General features: G+C 44.6%; 1 long non-coding RNA gene across 1 annotated transcript in view; it reads left to right on the forward strand.

The window, feature by feature from the left end:
• LOC133231425 (uncharacterized) overlaps nucleotides 1-14,329 on the forward strand; it is a 30,691-nt gene extending 16,362 nt beyond the window's left edge. Inside the window, exons 2-3 of the long non-coding RNA XR_009731136.1 lie at nucleotides 13,389-13,582; nucleotides 13,789-14,329. This is a non-coding gene — a long non-coding RNA (uncharacterized LOC133231425). The remainder of the gene's footprint in view (nucleotides 1-13,388; nucleotides 13,583-13,788) is intronic.
• The last annotated feature ends 5,844 nt before the right edge of the window (nucleotides 14,330-20,173 follow it).

Genomic DNA, 20,173 nt, shown 5'->3' on the forward strand with positions numbered 1-20,173 from the left:
TACACATGGCTATAGAAATCTATGGCAAAAATTCTCTCTCACCGCAGACGCTCAGATTCCCAGCTCTTCTGCTGCAGGGAGAACCCTGGTACCAATCTCCTGTGTTTCCTTCTAGAAACATAGGCTGCGCTTATGCAAGTTACGTGTGTGTGTGTTTACATGTGTGTTTCCATATTTGCTCTTTTAATGATATATAATAGAGCTTGTTCCTTAAGCAGCTGCACGTGTAAATTAGGTTTTGTCCACGATATCTTGACCTCAAGCAATTCAGTTCAGTTCAGTTGCTCAGTTGTGTCCGACTCTTTGTGACCCCATGGACAGCAGTACGCCAGGCTTCCCTGTCCATCACCAGCTCCTGGAGCTTGTTCAGGCTCATGTCCATCGAGTTTTTGCAAGCAATTCTTCGACAACAAAACACACTGCTTGAAAGTATGCCATGGACTGCCTTGGGGGTCCAGTGGCTAATACTCTGTACTCCCAATGAGGGGCCGAGGTTTGATCCCCGGTCAGGGAACTAGATCCCACATGCTGCAACCAAGAGTTTGCATGTTGCAACTAAGGATCCGGTTTGCCACAGTGAAGACTGAAGCCCCTACATGTGGTGTGCTCAAACAAATAAATACGTTCAAGAAAAGAATGCCATGATGTGATCCCACTCTCCCCTCTAGCAGGATTCCCCTCACCCACCTGGCTTCAGGCCTGATTTCTTTCAGCACGTTTTACCATTTGAGACTCCAAAAGCTGGACGGTTCATCTGAGGCCTTACCAAAGATCTGAAGCCAGTGAGACCAGAATCCAGGTTTTCCATTTCCAGGCCCACTTCCAGCCAGAGGGTCAATGGCTGTTGGCAGACACCACAAGTGTATTTTTTTGTTTTTGACTGACTGACTCGTGCGTTTACATTTGCCTTCCCCAAAAGGGTCTGAGGTGGCTGCCAACGAAGTATCAGGACTTGTGTTTGCTTTTACCGTTTTCTCCTGCTTGGAGGGAGGCCAGATGGTCTGAGCCATTGCAGCGAAGCTAGAACTGAGTCAAGCTGCAGCTCAGGGCCAAGGCTGAGGTAGGTGCCAAGGGCCAGGGGCCAAACTAGATTGACCATATTAGTTATCAGGTCAATCTCCATGTTGCCAACGTAGCCAAGTCTGAGCCTCAGGCCACAGAGCTAGGCCAGAGAGTGGTGTCCAGAGCACACACCACCCAGGAGCCTGGCCCCCTCCTGACATTCAGTACCATCTGGGCTGAGTCTTACGCTGAGGCAGCTATGAAATGGACGGAGAGCTGAGGATAAAAGTAAAAGCCTTGTGGGGACTTCCCTGGCGGTCCAGTGGTTACAAATCAGCCTTGCAATGCAGGTGATGCAGCTTCGATCCGTGGTTAGGGAGCTAATTTCCTGCAAGCCTTGGTGCAACTAAGCCTGCATGCTCCAGGACCTGAGCACCACAGCAAAAGGTGTGGCACGAGGCAAGGAAGATCCCGTGTGCCCCAACTAAGACCTGATGCAGCCAAATAAAAAAAATTTAAACAACAACAACCATGACCTTATGACAGAAACCCTGAAATAGAGAAGGTACAAAGTCAAAGGCGCAGATGAGAGTCAGGCTAATCATTGCTCATCTAACCTTGGAAGGCTGATCCTTCTTCTCTACTCATCAAATCCTACCCAGTCTTCAAGGCCAGTACTTCTTTCCCCTCCTCTGGGAACTGATGGGACACATAGGGCAAGGGGCCACGTGGGAGTCCCAGGTTTGAATTCTGGTACCTTCACTTCCTGGCAAAATCACTCATTCATACAATGAGTGTCTATGGAGCATCTACTATGCGTGAGGCATTAGCTGGGGTAGGGAAACAAAGATAAATTGATCACAGCCCCTGTACCCATGAAGCTGACAATAGGGAGTCAGATAAGTCAACAGATGAAAATGTGGAGGGACAGTGATGTGATAAGATAAACACAGGCAGCTGGAATTCAGAGCCAGGCCCTAACCGTCAAAGGATGCAGAGGGACCCAAAAGGTCCAGGCAGAATCCTTTGGAGAATTCCCTGGGACCAACCAAGGAAAAGTAGCCATTTATTCAACAAATACATGGAGTGCGTTACTGTGTGCCTGGCAAGAAATAAGGCACTGGAGATACAATGGTCCATAGCACAAAGAACTTCACACTCCAGTGAGGGGATGCCCAATGCATATGAATTTTGCCTGGACTTCCCTGCTGGTCCAGTGGTTAGGACTCCACGCTTCCAACTCAGGGGCCCTGGGTTCGATCCCTGGTTGGGGAACTAATATTCCCACATGTCACATGGGACCACCAAGAAATAAATCAGTTGGGTCAAGTGCAATGATAGAAACACAGCATTGTGATCAAGAGTAATGCTGGGGATGTGAAGGGGATACAACTGTTGGAGGGAGGATGAGGAAGAACCTTGTGGTGTTAGACCGCAAGGAAAAGCGTCATAGGAATGTATTATATGGTATGTATCCTATCTATGTCTGATAAAGGGTCTAGAAACAGTAGTATTTCCCAAACTGCTGACTTTACTTTGTGCTTAGATCTTGGTTTCTCATAGACCTCTCTGTGATAGGAAACAGAGTTCTTTGAAGAACTCCCAGGGCTGGTAGAGAGGAAGTACAAAGGGCACCTGGAAGAGAGAGGTGCGGGGGGTGGGGAGAAGAAAGAGAAAGGGGAGGAGAAGGCGAAGAGGAAGAGAATAAGGACAACAAGAAGGAAAGGCTCAAAAACTAAAGAGGGTTCAGGGATCAAATGAAAAATCTCCCACTGGATGAATCTGGACAATATAAATATTGAAATGGAGGATGACTTAATAGGTTATAATACATGAAACAATACGTAACTAATGGGCACATGGTTATCCTAAAACTAAAGACAAATAAGTTGGGGGAAAGAGAATTTATAGTATACTGTAGTCTATAAATACAGAGGGACAATTATGAAGTCCACGTCTTTAAACCAACCTAGTAATAATTGTGGCACCCCACTCCAGTACTCTTGCCTGGAAATCCCATGGATGGAGGAGCCTGGTGGGCTGCAGTCCATGGGGTCGCTAGGAGTTGAACACGACTGAGCGACTTCACTTTCACTTTTCCCTTTCGTGCATTGGAGAAGGAAATGGCAACCCACTCCAGTGTTCTTGCCTGGAGAATCCCAGGGATGGCTGAGCCTGGTGGGCTGCTGTCTGTGGGGTTGCACAGAGTTGGACACGACTGAAGCAACTTAGCAGCAGTAGCAGTAATAATTGATTCAGGCAAGAATCATTAAAGGATGTTAAAATCTTCAGACAAAAGTTTGTTGGAGGACAGGATATTTATAGGGTCTCCAATGTCTTTCCACAGATTTTTTTTTTTTTCATGTGGCCTGTGGGATCTTAGTTCCCCCAGCAGGGATCAAGCCCACAACCCCTGCAGTGGAAGCAGAGTCCTAACCATTAGATCATCAGGGAATTCCCTCTACAGACTATTCATTCATTTCAAAAATGATAAATGTAACTTTAGAGTGGAGGAGCCTGGCACACATGACCTTAACCAAGGGATAGAAGTTAACATCACCACTAACGGGATGAACTATGACCTGTGCCTCCTGGTATGAGGCACCAGGAAGGACATTACAGCGTTTCTAGGTCTTCGCTGCCAAAAATGTGCAATCGGATTTATTCATTAAAATAAAGAAAAAAATAAGGGATGTTCTGTGGTATTTTGTTTTATAATAAGAAATATATATTTCATCTTTGTCTCCATTTCTGGCCCAGAGTGCCTAAAGCCCTTGGAATTTCCCAATCCATAAGAGCAATGGGAATATCTCTTCTTTTAGCATTTGGTCTTTTGTCCTTGGGTTCTGAAAAAATGCCAGGGCCATAAAGGTGCAAAGAATGTGTCATAACAAGTGTCATAACAAACCCCTTTCTACCACAGGTGAGTTTAGGTTAATGGAGTGACTTTTGGAAAGCCTCTGGGGATGGGGGCGGGTTACCAGGGAAACCAGTCATGTGATTAGAGGGTTGGACTTTCAATCCCAAACTTCCAGGGAAAGGCTAGAGATGGAGTTCAAGCACCAATGGCTGATGATTTGATCAATCATGTCTATGTAAAAATGTCTCCATAAAACTGCAAAAGGACCAGGTTTATAGAGCTTCTGGGTTCAATGGACATTTGGAGGAGCCTGGAGGGTGCATGCCTCTTCCTACATACCTTGCTCTGTACATCTCTTCCATCGGCTGTTCCTGAGTTGTATCCTTCTGTAATAAACTGATAATCTAGTAAGTAAATGGTTTTCTTGAGCTCTGTGAACCTATTAGCAAATTAATCAGTGATTAATTAACCACTGCTTCATAGCTGGTTGGTCATGAGCATGGTATCAACCTACACTTTCCATTGGTGTCTCAAGCATATGGGGAGGGGATAGTCTTACAGGACTGAGCCCTTAACCTGCGGGATCTATGCTATCTCTAGGTAGATGGTGCTGGAATTGGAGTTAAATTGTAGGAAACTCAGGTGGTGTCATGGAAATGCCTGATGTGTGGGAAAAGTGTACATCTGGTGTCAGAAGTGAAGTGGAGTAGTAGGAGTACTGACAGTAGAGGAGACACACAACAGGAAGTGAGTTTTTCCTTTACAGCATCTGTAAACCAGCAACCTGGACACAAAAACAATGTCGTGAAAGACAAAACAAGGCCAAGAAACCAGTCTCAATAAAAGGAGCCTAAAAAGGCATGACACTGTGACCTGTGATCCTGGATCAGAAGAAACAATTGCTATAACACACATTATTGAGACAATCAGGGAAACTTGAATGTAGATTTTACACAAGATAATGATATTGTGTGTGTGTGTATGCGCTCAGTCACTCAGTCACTCAGTCGTGTCTGATTCTTTGCGACCCAATGAACGTAGCCTGGCAGGTTCCTCTCTGCAGGAAATTTTCTGGGCAAGAATACTGGAACAAGTTGCCAATTCCTACTCCACGGGATCTTCCCGACCCAGGGATCGAACCCAAGTCTCTTGAGTCTCTGGCATCTCCTGCATGAGCAGGCAGATTCTTTACCACTGTGCCACATGGGACGCCCCAGTGGTGTTGTCCAGATATTAAGTATCCAGATTTGATAGTTACATTGTAGTTAAGGAAGAGAAAACCTCTGGGAGTTCCCTAGCCATCCAGTGGTTAAGACTTGGTGCTTTCACTGCCATGGCCCGGAGTTCAGTGCCTAGTCATCTGGGAACTAAGATCCTGCAAGCTGCATGGCACGGCCCCACAAATAAATAAATAAAAAATAAAAGAATTTATTTAAATAAAATCTTTGTTCTTAGGAGAGCCAAGCTGAACTATGTAGGGTAAAAGCCTGCAATACCTGCTACTTACTCTTACATGTATCAATAAGAATAAGAAGATGAAGTATATTAATGTGTATATGTGAAGAGAAAGGTAAAATCAATGTGGGAAAAAGCTGGCCATTGGTGAATACAGGGGAAGGTCTAAGGGTGGTCATTACACTATTGTTGTTTAGTCGCTAAGTCGTGCCTGACTCTTTTATACCCCATGGACTATAGCCTGCCAGCCTCCTCTATCAGTGGAATTTTCCAGGCGAGAATATTGGAGTGAGTTGCCGTTTCCTTCCTCAGGGGCTCTTTCTGAGTGGGTTCGAACCCACGTCTCCTGCATTGGCAGGCACATTCTTTACCACTGAGCTGTGAGGGAAACCCTCATTGTACTATACTCGCAACTTTTCTGTAGGTTTAAAATTGTCCAAAATAAAGTTTCAGAATAAAAAGCTGGACTTCTCTGGTGGTCCAGTGGTGAAGGATCCACCTTCCAATGCAGGGGACATGGGTTCAATCTCTGGTCGGACAACTAAGATCCCACACGCTACAGGGCAACTAAGCCCTCGAGCTGCAACGAAGACTCAGGGCAACCAAAAATAAATGAATACTAAAAATAAATCAAAAGCTAAAACCAGTTCCAATTTAAAATACTTTGGAGTGAATTCAGTATCAAGTGTGAAATTTCTGTATCAGCTCAATTTATGATACCAAGTTTGGTAAAAGAAATGAATGAACCAACTTAAGGATAGTGCATTTATCTTCCTTAAAATGACTAATGAAGGAAATGAGAAGCCAAAGAGGTAGAGGCCAAGGAAAGAGGGCTTCAGAATGAGAGTGAAAAACAAAGACACTACGAAGAAGTAAGATGTGGGCTAAGGTATATCTGCTGAGGTGAGTAAAAGGGAGTGGTCTTCCAGCAATCCCATGACTGGGGGTATACCCTGAGGAAACCATAATTGAAAAGGACAAATGTACCCCGGTGTTCACTGCAATACTATTTACAATAGCTAGGACATGGAAGCAACCTAGATGTCCATCCACAGATGTATAGATAAAGAAGGTGTTGTACATATATACAATGGAATATTACTCAGCCATGAAAAGGAACACATTTGAATCAATTCTAATGAGGTAGATGAACCTAGAGGCTATTATGTAAAGTGAAGTAAGTCACAAAGAGAAAAACAACTCCTGCATATTAATGCATATATGTGGAATCTAGAAAGATGCTACTGATGAACTAGTTGCAGACCAGTAATGGAGATGACTGAGCTCCTTATTGCCAAATTCAGACTTAAATTGAAGAAAGTAGGGAAAACCACTAGACCATTCAGGTATGATGTAAATCAAATCCCTTATGATTATACAGCAGAAGTGAGAAATAGATTTAAGGGACTAGATCTGATAGAGTGCCTGATGAACTATGGACTGAGGTTTGTGACATTGTACAGGAGACAGGGATCAAGATCATCCCCATGGGAAAGAAATGCAAAAAAGTAAAATGGCTGTCTGGGGAGACCTTACAAATAGCTGTGAAAAGAAGAGAAGCAAAAAGCAAAGGAGAAAAGGGAGGATATAAGCATCTGAATGCAGAGTTCCAAAGAATAGCAAGAAGAGATAAGAAAGCCTTCTTCAGCGATCAATGCAAAGAAATAGAGGAAAACAACAGAATGGGAAAGACTAGAGATCTCTTCAAGAAAATTAGAGATACCAAGGGAACATTTCATGCAAAGATGGGCTCGATAAAGGACAGAAATGGTATGGACCTAACAGAAGCAGAAGATATTAAGAAGAGGTGGGAAGAATACACAGAAGAACTGTACAAAAAAGATCTTCACGACCAAGATAATCACGATGGTGTGATCACTCACCTAAAGCCAAACATCCTGGAATGTGAAGTCAAGTGGGCCTTAGAAAGCATCACTATGAACAAAGACTAGTGGAGCTGATAGAACTCCAGTTGAACTATTTCAAATCCTGAAAGATGATGCTGTGAAAGTGTTGTAGTCAATATGCCAGCAAATTTGGAAAACTCAGCAGTGGCCACAGGACTGGAAAAGGTCAGTTTTCATTCCAATCCCAAAGAAAGGCAATGCTAAAGAATGCTCAAACTACCGCACAATTGCACTCATCTCACACACTAGTCAAGTAATGCTCAAAATTCTCCAAGCCAGGCTTCAGCAATATGTGAACCGTGAACTTCCTGATGTTCAAGCTGGTTTTAGAAAAGGCAGAGGAACCAGAGATCAAATTGCCAACATCTGCTGGATCATGGAAAAAGCAAGAGAGTTCCAGAAAAACATCTATTTCTGCTTTATTGACTATGCCAAAGCCTTTGACTGTGTGGATCACAATAAACTGTGGAAAATTCTGAAAGAGATGGGAATACCAGACCACCTGACGTGCCGCTTGAGAAACCTGTATGCAGGTCAGGAAGCAGCAGTTAGAACTGGACATGGAACAACAGGCTGGTTCCAAATAGGCAAAGGAGTACGTCAAGGCTGTATATTGTCACCCTGCTTATTTAACTTATATGCAGAGTACATCATGAGAAATGCTGAGCTGGAAGAAGTACAAGCTGGAATCAAGATTGCTGGGATAAATATCAGTAACTTCAGACATGCAGATGACACCACCCTTATGGCAGAAAGTGAAGAGGAACTCAAAAGCCTCTTGATGAAAGTGGAAGTGGAGAGTGAAAAAGTTGGCTTAAAGCTCAACATTCAGAAAACTAAGATCATGGCATCTGGTCCCATCACTTTATGGGAAATAGATGGGGAAACAGTGGAAACAGTGTCAGACTTTATTTTGGGGGGCTCCAAAATCACTGCAGATGGTGACTGCAGCCATGAAATTAAAAGATGCTTACTCCTTGGAAGGAAAGTTATGACCAACCTAGATAGCATATTCAAAAGCAAAAACATTACTTTGCCAACAAAGGTCCGTCTAGTCAAGGCTATGGTTTTTCCTGTGGTCATGTATGGATGTGAGTGTTGGACTGTGAAGAAAGCTGAGCACTTAAGAATTGATGTTTTTGAACTGTGGTGTTGGAGAAGACTCTTGAGAGTCCCTTGGACTGCAAGGAGATCCAAACAGTCCATTCTAAAAGCGATCAGTCCTGGGTGTTCTTTCAAAGGAATGATGCTAAAGCTGAAACTCCAGTACTTTGGCCACCTCATGAGAAGAGTTGACTCATTGGAAAAGACTCTGATGCTGGGAGGGATTGGCGGCAGGAGGAGAAGGGGATGACAGAGGATGAGATGGCTGGATGGCATCACCGACTCAATGGATGTGAGTTTGAGTGAACTCCGGGAGTTAGTGATGAACAGGGAGGCCTGGTGTGCTGCAATTCATGGGGTCGCAAAGAGTTGGACATGACTGAGCGACTGAACTGAACTGAACTCAACTGTACTGAATGGAGATTAAGATATAGAAAACAGACTTGTGTACACAGTAAGGGAAGGAGACGCTGGGATGAACTGAGAATGTAGCATAGAAATATATATATATATGACCATATGTAAAATAGGCAACCAATGGGAATTTGCTCTATGACAGGAAGCTCAAATCCGGGTGCTCTCTGACAACCTAGAGGGGTGGGACATGTGTATACCTATGGCTGATTCATGTTGATGTATGGCATAAACCAACATAACATTGTAAAGCAATTATCCTCCAATTAAAAATAAATAATTTTTTTAAAAAAGGAGGAGAGGTCTTTGGTGGAGCATTGGTTCAGCTGGCTGATGGGTGGGGGGAGGCGTAGGAGGGAGGGCCAGGAATCATCAGCAAAGGGATGGTTTTGAATGTCTGGGGAAGGCTGAGGATGGGGAATAGGAGTGGAGGATTTCAGTTGTTTTCTTAATTGATTAGGTTTTGAGCATACAAATTTTGACCAGAAGTGTGTGGGGTGGTGGCTTGGGAGGGTGGTTATGAATAGCTAGTCCTCTCCTAGGCTTGGTACCAATTCATTCCTGTTGCCTGGGATTGTTCCAGGTATAGCATCACAAGTTCCCCCTCCTAGGAACCTTCTCAGTCAGGCTTGTTACTCTCCACTCCCAGGCTGCTCCCACCAATAAATATTCCCTGGTCACTGCCAGCCCATGAGGTTAGATTGTATTTATTCTTTCAGCAAGCTTTTGCTGGTGCTGAAAATATGGTGGCCAGCAAAGCAGACAGCCGCCACCCTTACAGACCATGTGAAATTCCTTCTTTGCACTGAAGTGGTATTAATAAAACTGGGCCTCTTTAAAAAAGAAAATCTCATTTCCCCTCATCATAATTGTAGAAAACTTGAGAAGAAAAGCGTAAAAAGACAAAGAAAAAAAACCCACACTGGCAGATTTCCTCTCAGTATTTTTCCTACACATTTCCCAAGTCACTTCCGATCAGTGTCCAGAAAAATGCAAGTTAATTTTAATTTTGGCCGCAAACCAAGAACAAAAAGGTTAAGTGCATTGAATTAATTTTTCAAGCTCAAGTTAAAGGCTCTGAGGGTGATCTGCTGTCTCCAAGGGTCCAAACCTGCTTTTTTCCACTAGCAGGTGTGATCACAGACCTGGCCCAGGTGGGAAATGACTTTCTCTCCTCAGCAAGGCTTCCAGATTTGCAATTTCTCTCTTTTTCCAAATAAAATGCTGCATTCACTGATAAGGAATCAAGCAGAACAGAGGCCATTACCCTGAGAAACAAAAGAGCCTCACCCCTGCCCATCCTGTTCCAGCCCACCCCACTCCCTCGACCTAGAGGCAACCCTTTTTAACAGTTTCTATTTTTGTTTCTTCTGGAAGCTATTTCCAAAAATCCTAGCTCAAATGCCCATACTTTATTTCTTTGTATTCTGATTTCAGTGACTATTGACGTTCCAATATAAAACATGAGGCATTTAACTCATTTACATTCCCTCTTCCTCTCTTCTTCCCAATGATGACTATCTATATTATTATTTTGTTTTCATTTTTATTATTATTTTTAATTTAATTTTTTGGCCAGACCTCACGGCTTGTGGGATCTTAATTCCTTGACCAGGGATTGAACCCCTGGCCCTTGGTAATAAAAATACAGGGTTCTAACCACTGGAAGGTGAAAATGTTAGTCCCTGACTCTTTGCGACCCCATGGACTGCAGCCTGCCAGGTTCCTCTGTCCATGGAATTCTCCAGGCAAGATTACTGGAGTAGGTAGCCATTCCCGTCTCCAGGGGATCCTCCTGACCCAGGGACTGAACCCAGGTCTCCTGTCTTGGGCTTCCCTCATAGCTCAGTTGGTAAAGAATCCACCTGCGATGCAGGAGACCCTGGTTTGATTCCTGGGTCGGGAAGATCCACTGGCGAAGGGATAGGCTACCCACTCCAGTATTCTTGGGCTTAGCTGGTAAAGAATCCACCTGCGGGAGATTCTGGGTTCCATCCCTGGGTTGGGAAGATCACCTGGAGAAGGGAAATGCTACTCACTCCAGTATTCTGGCCTGGAGAATTCCATGGACTAAGGCCATGAGATCACAAAGAGTCTCAGACACGACTGAGAGACTTTCACCTTCACCTTCACCTTCATCGATCTCTCACTTCCTGTGTTGCAGGCAGATTCTTTACCATCTGAGCCATGAGGGAAGAAGCCCCCTAACTACTGGACCACTAAGGATTTCCCTATTTTTGCTTTCAAATAAATTATTATATTTTAGTTCCATCTCTTTTCCTTGGTATCTCTAGTGAGAGGCCAGTTTATAACTCCTCATTCTCTCCACACTTCCACATGCAAATTTTCCCCAGCCTTTCATTTACATACTCAAGATTTTGAGTATTTACAATCATTCCAGCCACCAAAACAAAATCTTCCAGATTTTTCTACATTGATTCTAAAGGTTGAGGTCTAATGAACAGTACTTGTCAATACTGATCGCACTCAGGCCAAACAATGGGCAGGATTATATTTTCTTTTTTTTTTTTTGGATTTGTATATTTAATTTTATTTTATTTTTAAACTTTACATAATTGTATTAGTTTTGCCAAATATCAAAATGAATCCGCCACAGGTATACATGTGTTCCCCATCCCGAACCCTCCTCCCTCCTCCCTCCCCATACCATCCCTCTGGGCCGTCCAGTGCACCAGCCCCAAGCATCCAGCATCGTGCATCGAACCTGGACTGGCAACTCGTTTCCTACATGATATTTTACATGTTTCAATGCCATTCTCCCAAATCTTCCCACCCTCTCCCTCTCCCACAGAGTCCATAAGACTGTTCTATACATCAGTGTCTCTTTTGCTGTCTCGTATACAGAGTTATTGTTACCATCTTTCTAAATTCCATATATATGCGTTAGTATACTGTATTTATGTTTTTCCTTCTGGCTTACTTCACTCTGTATAATAGGCTCCAGTTTCATCCACCTCATTAGAACTGATTCAAATGTATTCTTTTTAATGGCTGAGTAATACTCCATTGTGTATATGTACCACAGCTTTCTTATCCATTCATCTGCTGATGGACATCTAGGTTGCTTCCATGTCCTGGCTATTATAAACAGTGCTGCGATGAACATTGGGGTACACGTGTCTCTTTCCCTTCTGGTTTCCTCAGTGTGTATGTATTTTCTATACCTTGCCTTCAATTCTACAACCCAGGAGAATGTTTCAAGCACATGGTCAATTCAATTAAATTAATACTAGGTCAGTTAAACACCATCATGTCATATTATAACTTGCCTATCGTTTATATCAAGAATTTCTTTTTCAGTTTTGGCCTTTTCCTAGAGATTCTGATGACTTTTCTTTCTTCTTGTATTCCTTACATATACCATATCTTTTTTTTCCCCCAAGTGATTGTTCACACCATTTATTCAGTTCAAGCTCCATTTGCCTCTTCCTCCAATTAGAACCCATTACTCCTTAAGTTTGCTCCACAGTCATCATCCTGGCATCTTCATGCACTGATCTTTGGGCTTAGATCCGCTGCTTCCTGTGTCCTATTTTGTCTTCTTTCTGGTTCGCTACCACATTTCCTGGTATACACCCTCAACTTTCTAGGAGTGTAGAAGCCAACTCTGCACGTCAAAACAAGCCTTTATGTATGTGTTTGACTGGATATAGAATTCTAGATAGAAATTCATTTCTCTCAAAATTGTACAGGCATTTCTCCATTTAATCTTCTAGGATTCAGTGTTATTGATGCAAAGTTTGTGGCCATTTTGATTCTCGTTCCTTTAGAGATGAATAGTTTTTCTCTTTAGAATGTTTATCATCTTCCCTTTATTCCTGATATTCTGAAATTTCATAAGGAAGTATCTAGATACAGATGATTTTTCATTCATTATCTTGAGCACACAATAAACCCTTTCAGAATGGAGACATTAGTTTTAGTCTTGAAGTTATCTCTTATTCTTTTCTAAGATATTTTCCTTCCCTTCAATTTATTCATTATTATTTTTCTGGGGTTCCTAATAGTTGTACGATCCTTCTGGATTTGTCTTCTGTGTTTGCTGTCTCTTCTCTGATTTCCATTTGTCACTCTTTTGCTCTCTATATTTTTTCAAGTTGTATTTATTTATTTTGGCTGTCCTGGGATTTCATTGCTGAGTGCAGGCTTTCTCCAGTTGCAGTGAGCAGGGGCTACTCTGGTTTGGAGTTCGGGCTTCTCATTGTGGTGGCTTCTCTTGTGGCTCGTGGGCTCTCGGGCTCGTGGGCGTCAGTAGTCGCAGCACGTGGGCTTAGTGGCCTCCCAGCACGTGGAATCCTCCCAGACCAAGGAGAACCTGGTCCCCTGTGGACCACTGGGCCACCTTGCTCTATTATTTTTAGAAATCCACCCCCCCAACTCTATGTTTTAATCCTTCTAATGAACATTTTACTTTTGCAACCACATTTTTAGTCCCTGCAAAATAATTCTTGTTCTCTGTTTCTCTTTCATACAGCATCCTGTTCTTTTTTTATGGATGTTTTGTCTTCCTGAATCTCAAAGTATATTAGATCTTTCTCTTTGTACTCTGGATTATCTCTTTTTTCTTGTGTTACCTTTTGTTTTGTTTTTTTTTTTTGCTTATTTTCGTCTTTCTTTGCATGCAGATTCTCCTTATATGCCTGGTGATCATTGGTAATACGTGATAAAGAAGCACCTAGGTATCCTCAGTGATGGCATCACCAACTCGATGGACAAGAGTTTGAGTACGCTCCGGGAGTTGGTGATGGACAGGAAAGCCTGGCATGCTGCAGTCCATGGGGTCCCAAAGAGTCGGACACAACTGAGCGATTGAACTGAGGTATCCTCAATTATATTATTTCTTCTCTACATCTCTCCCTGGTAGAAATTTGGCCTAGAAATTCTTTGTGAATCAAGATAGGATATATCAACTGAAAGGCTTCAGTAGGGATAGGGAGAGTTGATGGTCAATTGTCAGTTTATTTTTCCAAGAGACTTTTGCCCAGGAAGATGAATGTTCCAAATTAACTTTACTGCTTATTCCAGGAACTTCCGGTAAGACCCATTAGCTCTTCAACAGAAGGCATCAACTGATGAAGAAGGAAACAGACAGAGCTGGACTCCATCTTAGGCCTGGCTGCGAACATTAGGCTACACGCATGGTCACCCTCCCAAAGGACTCTGAACTTTGTGTCCGGTGTCTATAGAAATGGCATACCCATGGAAAACCAGACCCCTGGATAAAAGAGCCTCAAGACTTGTACTTGGATTCTCCTTTGCCTAAAAGAGTATGCTAATTATCTCTGTAACAGAACAAAGTGGTAAATTCCATTATGTTTATCAGGATATGACCCCAGGCCTACTGATAAACATCCACTGTTTATCTAGTCTTGTGACACAGGAATCATGGGTTAACTTTGATCCTATCTCTCTTTACCTTGTCCAGACTAGTTTCAAGGAATTTGGGGAGGTGGGTTTGAGCAAGTACACTTAGGGTATATAAGGTTTTCACAAAACCTGGTCGGGGTCCTTGGCTAAGAGGAGACTGTGTCTTGGGCGCGCCGGTGTAATAAACTGCACTCCACTATCTGCATTGTCCTTCTGAGTGAGTTTGTTTCCCAGAACGCGTGGCTACAACATTTGGTGCATTGGCCAGGAAACTCCTCACTTTGAGGAGACAAGTCCCATTTGGGACTTCTTCTAGGCCTTGCAGCTTGAATCTTCTAGAGGGGGAAGATGCCTTGCCCTTCTGGAGGGATTCTGGGTCTCAATGCCTGGACCTTTCATGTTAGCAGGTAGTGGACAGCAGCAGGGAAACTGAGCGCTCAGGTGAGGAGGAACCCAGGTGGAAGAGGGGGCCTGATCACCCCCCTGGGAGGGACTAGAAGGAGCGGGGACCCACAGGAGCCTGGAATAGGCAGGCGGCGATTCCTTGGTACACAGGTCGACCAGTGTGCTAGGGCTTAGGAAGGGAATTTGCCAAGGTCATTAAGGAGGTGTGTCCACTCCATCTCAGGGAAAATTATTACCAGTGATCGCCAGGGGATTTTTAGGATAGGAAACTTGTCGTTGTATGTTCATATTCTGCCCTCCCCCAGGAGGTGTCCCGTCTGCTGTGAAATGCTTGACCCCCTTGGAATTGTCAGGCTAGAAGAAGGGGGATACATAAGTGAGTATGAACTGGCTTTTCCGGAGACGGCCTGGGACATGGGATATTTAACCCATCTATGTTTTCATCCTCACCTGATCAAGCCCACCAAGGCAGAACGGACTTTAAGGTAGAAACAGTCTTGGACCACGTTGTGTTCTGGTTCGGCCTTGCTGACCGGCAGGTGAAGACACGCCGATCCCCCTTCTCCCTCTGGGATCTGGCAGGATTTGGACAAGGATAACCTGCCCCTCCCCCATACTGGATGACTCGCCCACCGGCCCAGTGCTCCACCAGGACGGAGGCCGCCTTAATTCCAGATCCAGGGCCAGGTGAAGTTCCTGCAGCAGCTGCTGCTCCTCCACCAGCTCTCCCACAGTCGTAGAGACGCCACCTTGGCAGGCTCCGATCTGGTAGCAGAAGCCTCTGGCCAACACTTCCAGGATCCGGCTCCAGCCGAACAGCCCAAGCTATACCCGCTTTTCCCGGTGAGTTTGACAGGAAGGGGAGGGAGACGTTGGAATTAAGCAGAGACTGAGCTCTGCCAGAGAGCCGGAGGGAACAGACAAGAGGTTTGCAATGCTAGCTGCTGCTCTGGGAAAGTCTATCTCTGGCCCTCTGGAAACCTCCTCTGCCCCAGGGACAGGACAGTCCTTCAGCGGGTTCTAACGGAGGCCCCATTACAGACAAACCAGTGTGCCTAGTGCGGAGGTTTTGGCCACTGGAAGAATAAATTCCCTAGGGCAAGAAAAGAAGAGGAAGCTCCCGCAGCTGTGGGGCTTGCTGGCTTGGAAATTAAATAGGGCTGCCAGGGCTCAGAGATATCAGGTCCCCGAGAGCCCATGGTAACCTTAAAAGTGGGGGACCAAACAGTTACTTCATGGTGGATACAGGAACAGAACTGTCAGTAGTAACAAAGCCTGTGGCACCACTGTCCAAAAAGACTATCGCTGTAGCTGGGGTATCGGGAGAAGAGATGAGTAAATCGTTTTGCCAGCCCAGAAAATGTCGGATGGCGGGGCACCAAGAGATTCATGAATTCCTCTACATTCTGAGGTCCCAGTACCCCTGTTGGGAAGAGACTTGCTCTCTAAACTAGGAGCACAAGTGACTTTCTCCCGAGGAGAGGCCCACCTTCCAGATGGGCACTATGACTTATTTGCTCTCTCTCTCAAGACCCCCCAAGATGACTGGAGGTTGCATGAGCCTCTGAAGGAAGAATCAGGTGGGCCAGGAGAGCATGAGAGAGAGCTAACTCAATTATTCCCTGAGGTCTGGGTGGAAGATAACCCCCCTCCCCCCAGGCTGGCTAAACATCAAGCCCTAGTGATAATAGAACTCAAACCAGGCACCATCCCAGTTACAAAGCGCCAGTACCCGCTACCGATAGAGGCTTGGGCTGGCATACTGCCCCACATCAATAGATTAAAACAGGCGGGCACTCTAGTAGAGTGCCAGTCGGCTTGGAATACACCGATCCTGCCAGTCAAAAAGGAAGAAGGACAGGACTATAGGCCTGTAGAAGATCTCAGGCTAGTCAACTAGGCTACTGTGACTTTACACCCCACTATTCCAAACCCCTATACCTTACTTAGCCTCCTCCCGCCAAGGACTAAAGTTTATACTTGCCTAGATCTCAAGGATGCCTTCTTCTGCATACACCTCACCCCAGCGTCACAGCCCATCTTTGCCTTTGAATGGGAAGATCCAGTCGGGGGCACCAAATAACAGCTCATCTGGACTCCCCTACAAGGGTTTAAAAATTCCCCAACCATCTTTGGGGAAGCCTTGGCTTCTGACCTGAACTCATCCCATCTGGAAGAGTATGGATATTGGTTCCTACAATATGGGGATGACCTGCTGCTGGCTGCCGAGACCAAGGAAAAATGTTGGGAAGGGACAAAAGCACTGCTCCAGCTGCTGATGGAAGCAGGTTACCGGGTGTCGAAGAAGAAGGCACAGATCTGCAAGGAAGAGGTAAGGTCTCTGAGGTTTGTTTGAAAGAAGGACACAAGGTTCCAGACCCTAGTTGGGTCCTATATACTGATGGCACTAGCCTCATAAAACAAGGACAACGGCTGTCAGGTTAGCCAAAGTGGAAGGGGCCATCAAGACTGAAAAGGGATGGTGGGAATTGCCAAGTGGCAAATTGTTGGTACTGGAGGAGCTGGCACACACTCTGGTAAGCCAAACACACCACGCGACCCACCTAGGCCATGCTGCCTGCCCACAGGTTAATGCTGCCTCTCGGTGTTCAGACAAAAACCTCCTGGTATTCAGCTGAAAGGCACACTGCCCTTTGAACACCTGGGAGTGGACTTCACTGAAATGAAACCTCATCGACACTACCATTACCTGCTGGTCATGGTATGTACGTTTTCGGGATGGGTAGAAGCTTTCCTACCTGGACTGAAAGAACATCAGAAGTAGCCCGGTGCCTGCTTAGGGAAATAGTTCCCAGATTTGGATTTCCTACCAGCATTGGATCAGACAATGGCCCGGCTTTTGTAGCTGATTTAGGACAACAAGTAAACAAAACTATAAACATCAAATGGAAACTGCACACTGCATATAGGCCCAGAGTTCTGAGATGGTGGAATGAACCAACCGGCCATTAAAGAGACTCTCCAAGTGGATCATAGAGACTGACTGCTCCTGGATGGACTTATTTCCGATTGCTCTGCTCAGACTCAGGATGCCACAGTCCCAAGGGTCTTCTCCGTACAAAATTGTGTATGGGAGGCCCCGTCCCATAATAAGACAGGTGTTAACAAATTTGCCTCAGGTAAGGGGGGATAGGATTTTGTAGCAGATGGAACTGGATAAGGTAATAAATCGGGTAACTAAGTTTGTACAAGAAAGGGTGCCATTCCCCCTTGGGGAACAGATTCATGAGTTTATGCCTGGTGACCAAGTATGGGTCAAAGTTTGGAAACTTGATTTGCTAGCCCCTCGGTGGAAGGGCCCTTATACTGTTATTCTAACTACCCCTACTGCAGTTAAAGTTGCAGGTATTGTCCCTTGGATCCATCATACGAGGGTGAAGAGAACATATCACGCAGACCCAGAAAACGCTGAGTTGACTGCACAGATGGAACCCGCTGACCCTCAAGAGACTAAGACCATCCTTAAGAAGAAGGAAAAGATGATCCCAGACGAGCCCCTTGAGGATGAAGCCACATAATCAACTCCTGCTGCTTGGTCTCATCAACGTGCACATTCCTATGCCAACTTCCACAATTCTTCCAACTGTTGGGTATGTGGGGCTATGCCTCTGTCTGTGATGGATGGACTTCCCTGGTGGCTGTCACCGCTCCGCCAAGGAGATTTTAAACCACTCTGCTCTTTTCTGGGACACAATCATAATCTTTCCCTGCTCTCTGGGTGTAAGCCAGACCTACAGTCAATAGATTCAGGTCATAGGGTTACATTTGATATAAATGCCAGTGTAACAAAAGCCTAACCTACAACAAGCCCTGGTAAATCTACCTTATTTACATGCTAGGTGGCCAAGATCTGTGTTTCAGTGGTATAAGTATATTGCTGCCTTATTCATACCCTCTATAGGGACAATAGATATTATGATTAAAGTAGAAGCCTTGACTAATTTCACAAAACAGGCCCTCCTAGATAAAACAAAAGCCATCCAAGCCTTAAATGAAGAGCACGTCCAAATGAGAAAAGCAGTAATTCAAAATAGAATGGCTTTGGACATACTCACAGCTGCTCAAGGAGGGACCTGTGCTATAATTAAGGTTGAATGTTGTGTATGCATTCCTGACTTATCGGGCAATGTATCAACTGCTTTAGATGTCATGAAAAACCAGGTAAAAGCAATGTCAAATGAAAACGTTCCTTTCTGGACTTTGGTCCTATCTTGGGTGAAGGGCGATTGGTGGAAAACTATATTTACCATTGTTATAGTTGCCTTGATAGTTCTGCTTTGTGAACCCTGAATTTTACAATGTATTCAATGTATCCCTATGAATGATGCTCATAATATGAATTAAGAGCATCAAGATGGGAGAATGAAGGAGGAAACAGACAGAGCTGGACTCCATCTTAGGCCTGGCTGCGAACATTAGGCTACACGCATGGTCACCCTCCCAAAGGACTCTGAACTTTGTGCCCGGTGTCTATAGAAATGGCATACCCATGGAAAACCAGACCCCTGGATAAAAGAGCCTCAAGACTTGTACTTGGATTCTCCTTTGCCTAAAAGAGTATGCTAATTATCTCTGTAACAGAACAAAGTGGTAAATTCCATTATGTTTATCCGGATATGACCCCAGACCTATTGATAAACATCCACTGTTTATCTAGTCTTGTGACACAGGAATCATGGGTTAACTTTGATCCCATCTCTCTTTTACCTTGTCCAGACTAGTTTCAAGGAATTTGGGGAGGTGGGTTTGAGCAAGTACACTTAGGGTATATGAGGCTTCCCTGGTGGCTCAGACGGTAGAGCGTCTGCCTGCAACGCGAGAGACTCAAGTTCAATCCCTGGGTTGGGAAGATCCCCTGGAGAAGGAAATGGCAACCCACTCCAGTACTCTTGCCTGGAACATTCCATGGACTGAGAAGCCTGGTAGGCTACAGTCCATGGGGTCGCAAAGAGTCGGACATGACTGAGCAACTTTGCTTCACTTAGGGTATACAAGGTTTTCACAAAAAACTGGTCAGTTTCCTTGGCTAAGAGGAGACTCTGCCTTGGGCCCGCCGGTGTAATAAACTGCACTCCACTATCTGCATTGTCCTTCCAAGTGAGTTTGTTTTCCGGAAGGCATGGCTACAACACTGACAGGTTGCATCCTAGACTATTTGAATCCCTTACCTGAAAACCCTCATTTTTCTGTTGTTGATTCTAAGTTATTATATTACAACCCTTCCCAACCCTACCAACCCCTGTTCCTACCCTAGCATGCAAAGACCTGCTTTAAACCAGATTTCAAAGTCTTAAGAAATGTCCTGGCCTTACTTATCTCCCTGTGAAGTATTGTCAGACTGTCAAGGGATAAGTAATAAACTTGGCTTTGGGTGGTCCAGGGTTAAGACTTAACAAACTGGAGGTCCAGTGGTTAAGACTCCACACTCCCAATGGAAGGGGCATGTTTTCCATCCCAGGTCAGGGAGCTAAGATCCTGCAGGCTGTATGGCAGAGCGTGAAAAAAAAAAAAGAAAAATTTCCACCAAGTAAATTTGAAGAACTAATTGGCTTTATTCAACATTCACGAATCAGGGATCAGAAAACATCCCATTTAACAAGCAGACAGGCCCTCCAAG

Source organism: Bos javanicus, chromosome 19 (assembly GCF_032452875.1).
Source record: "Bos javanicus breed banteng chromosome 19, ARS-OSU_banteng_1.0, whole genome shotgun sequence".
In the NCBI taxonomy this organism is placed as follows: Eukaryota; Metazoa; Chordata; class Mammalia; order Artiodactyla; family Bovidae; genus Bos; species Bos javanicus.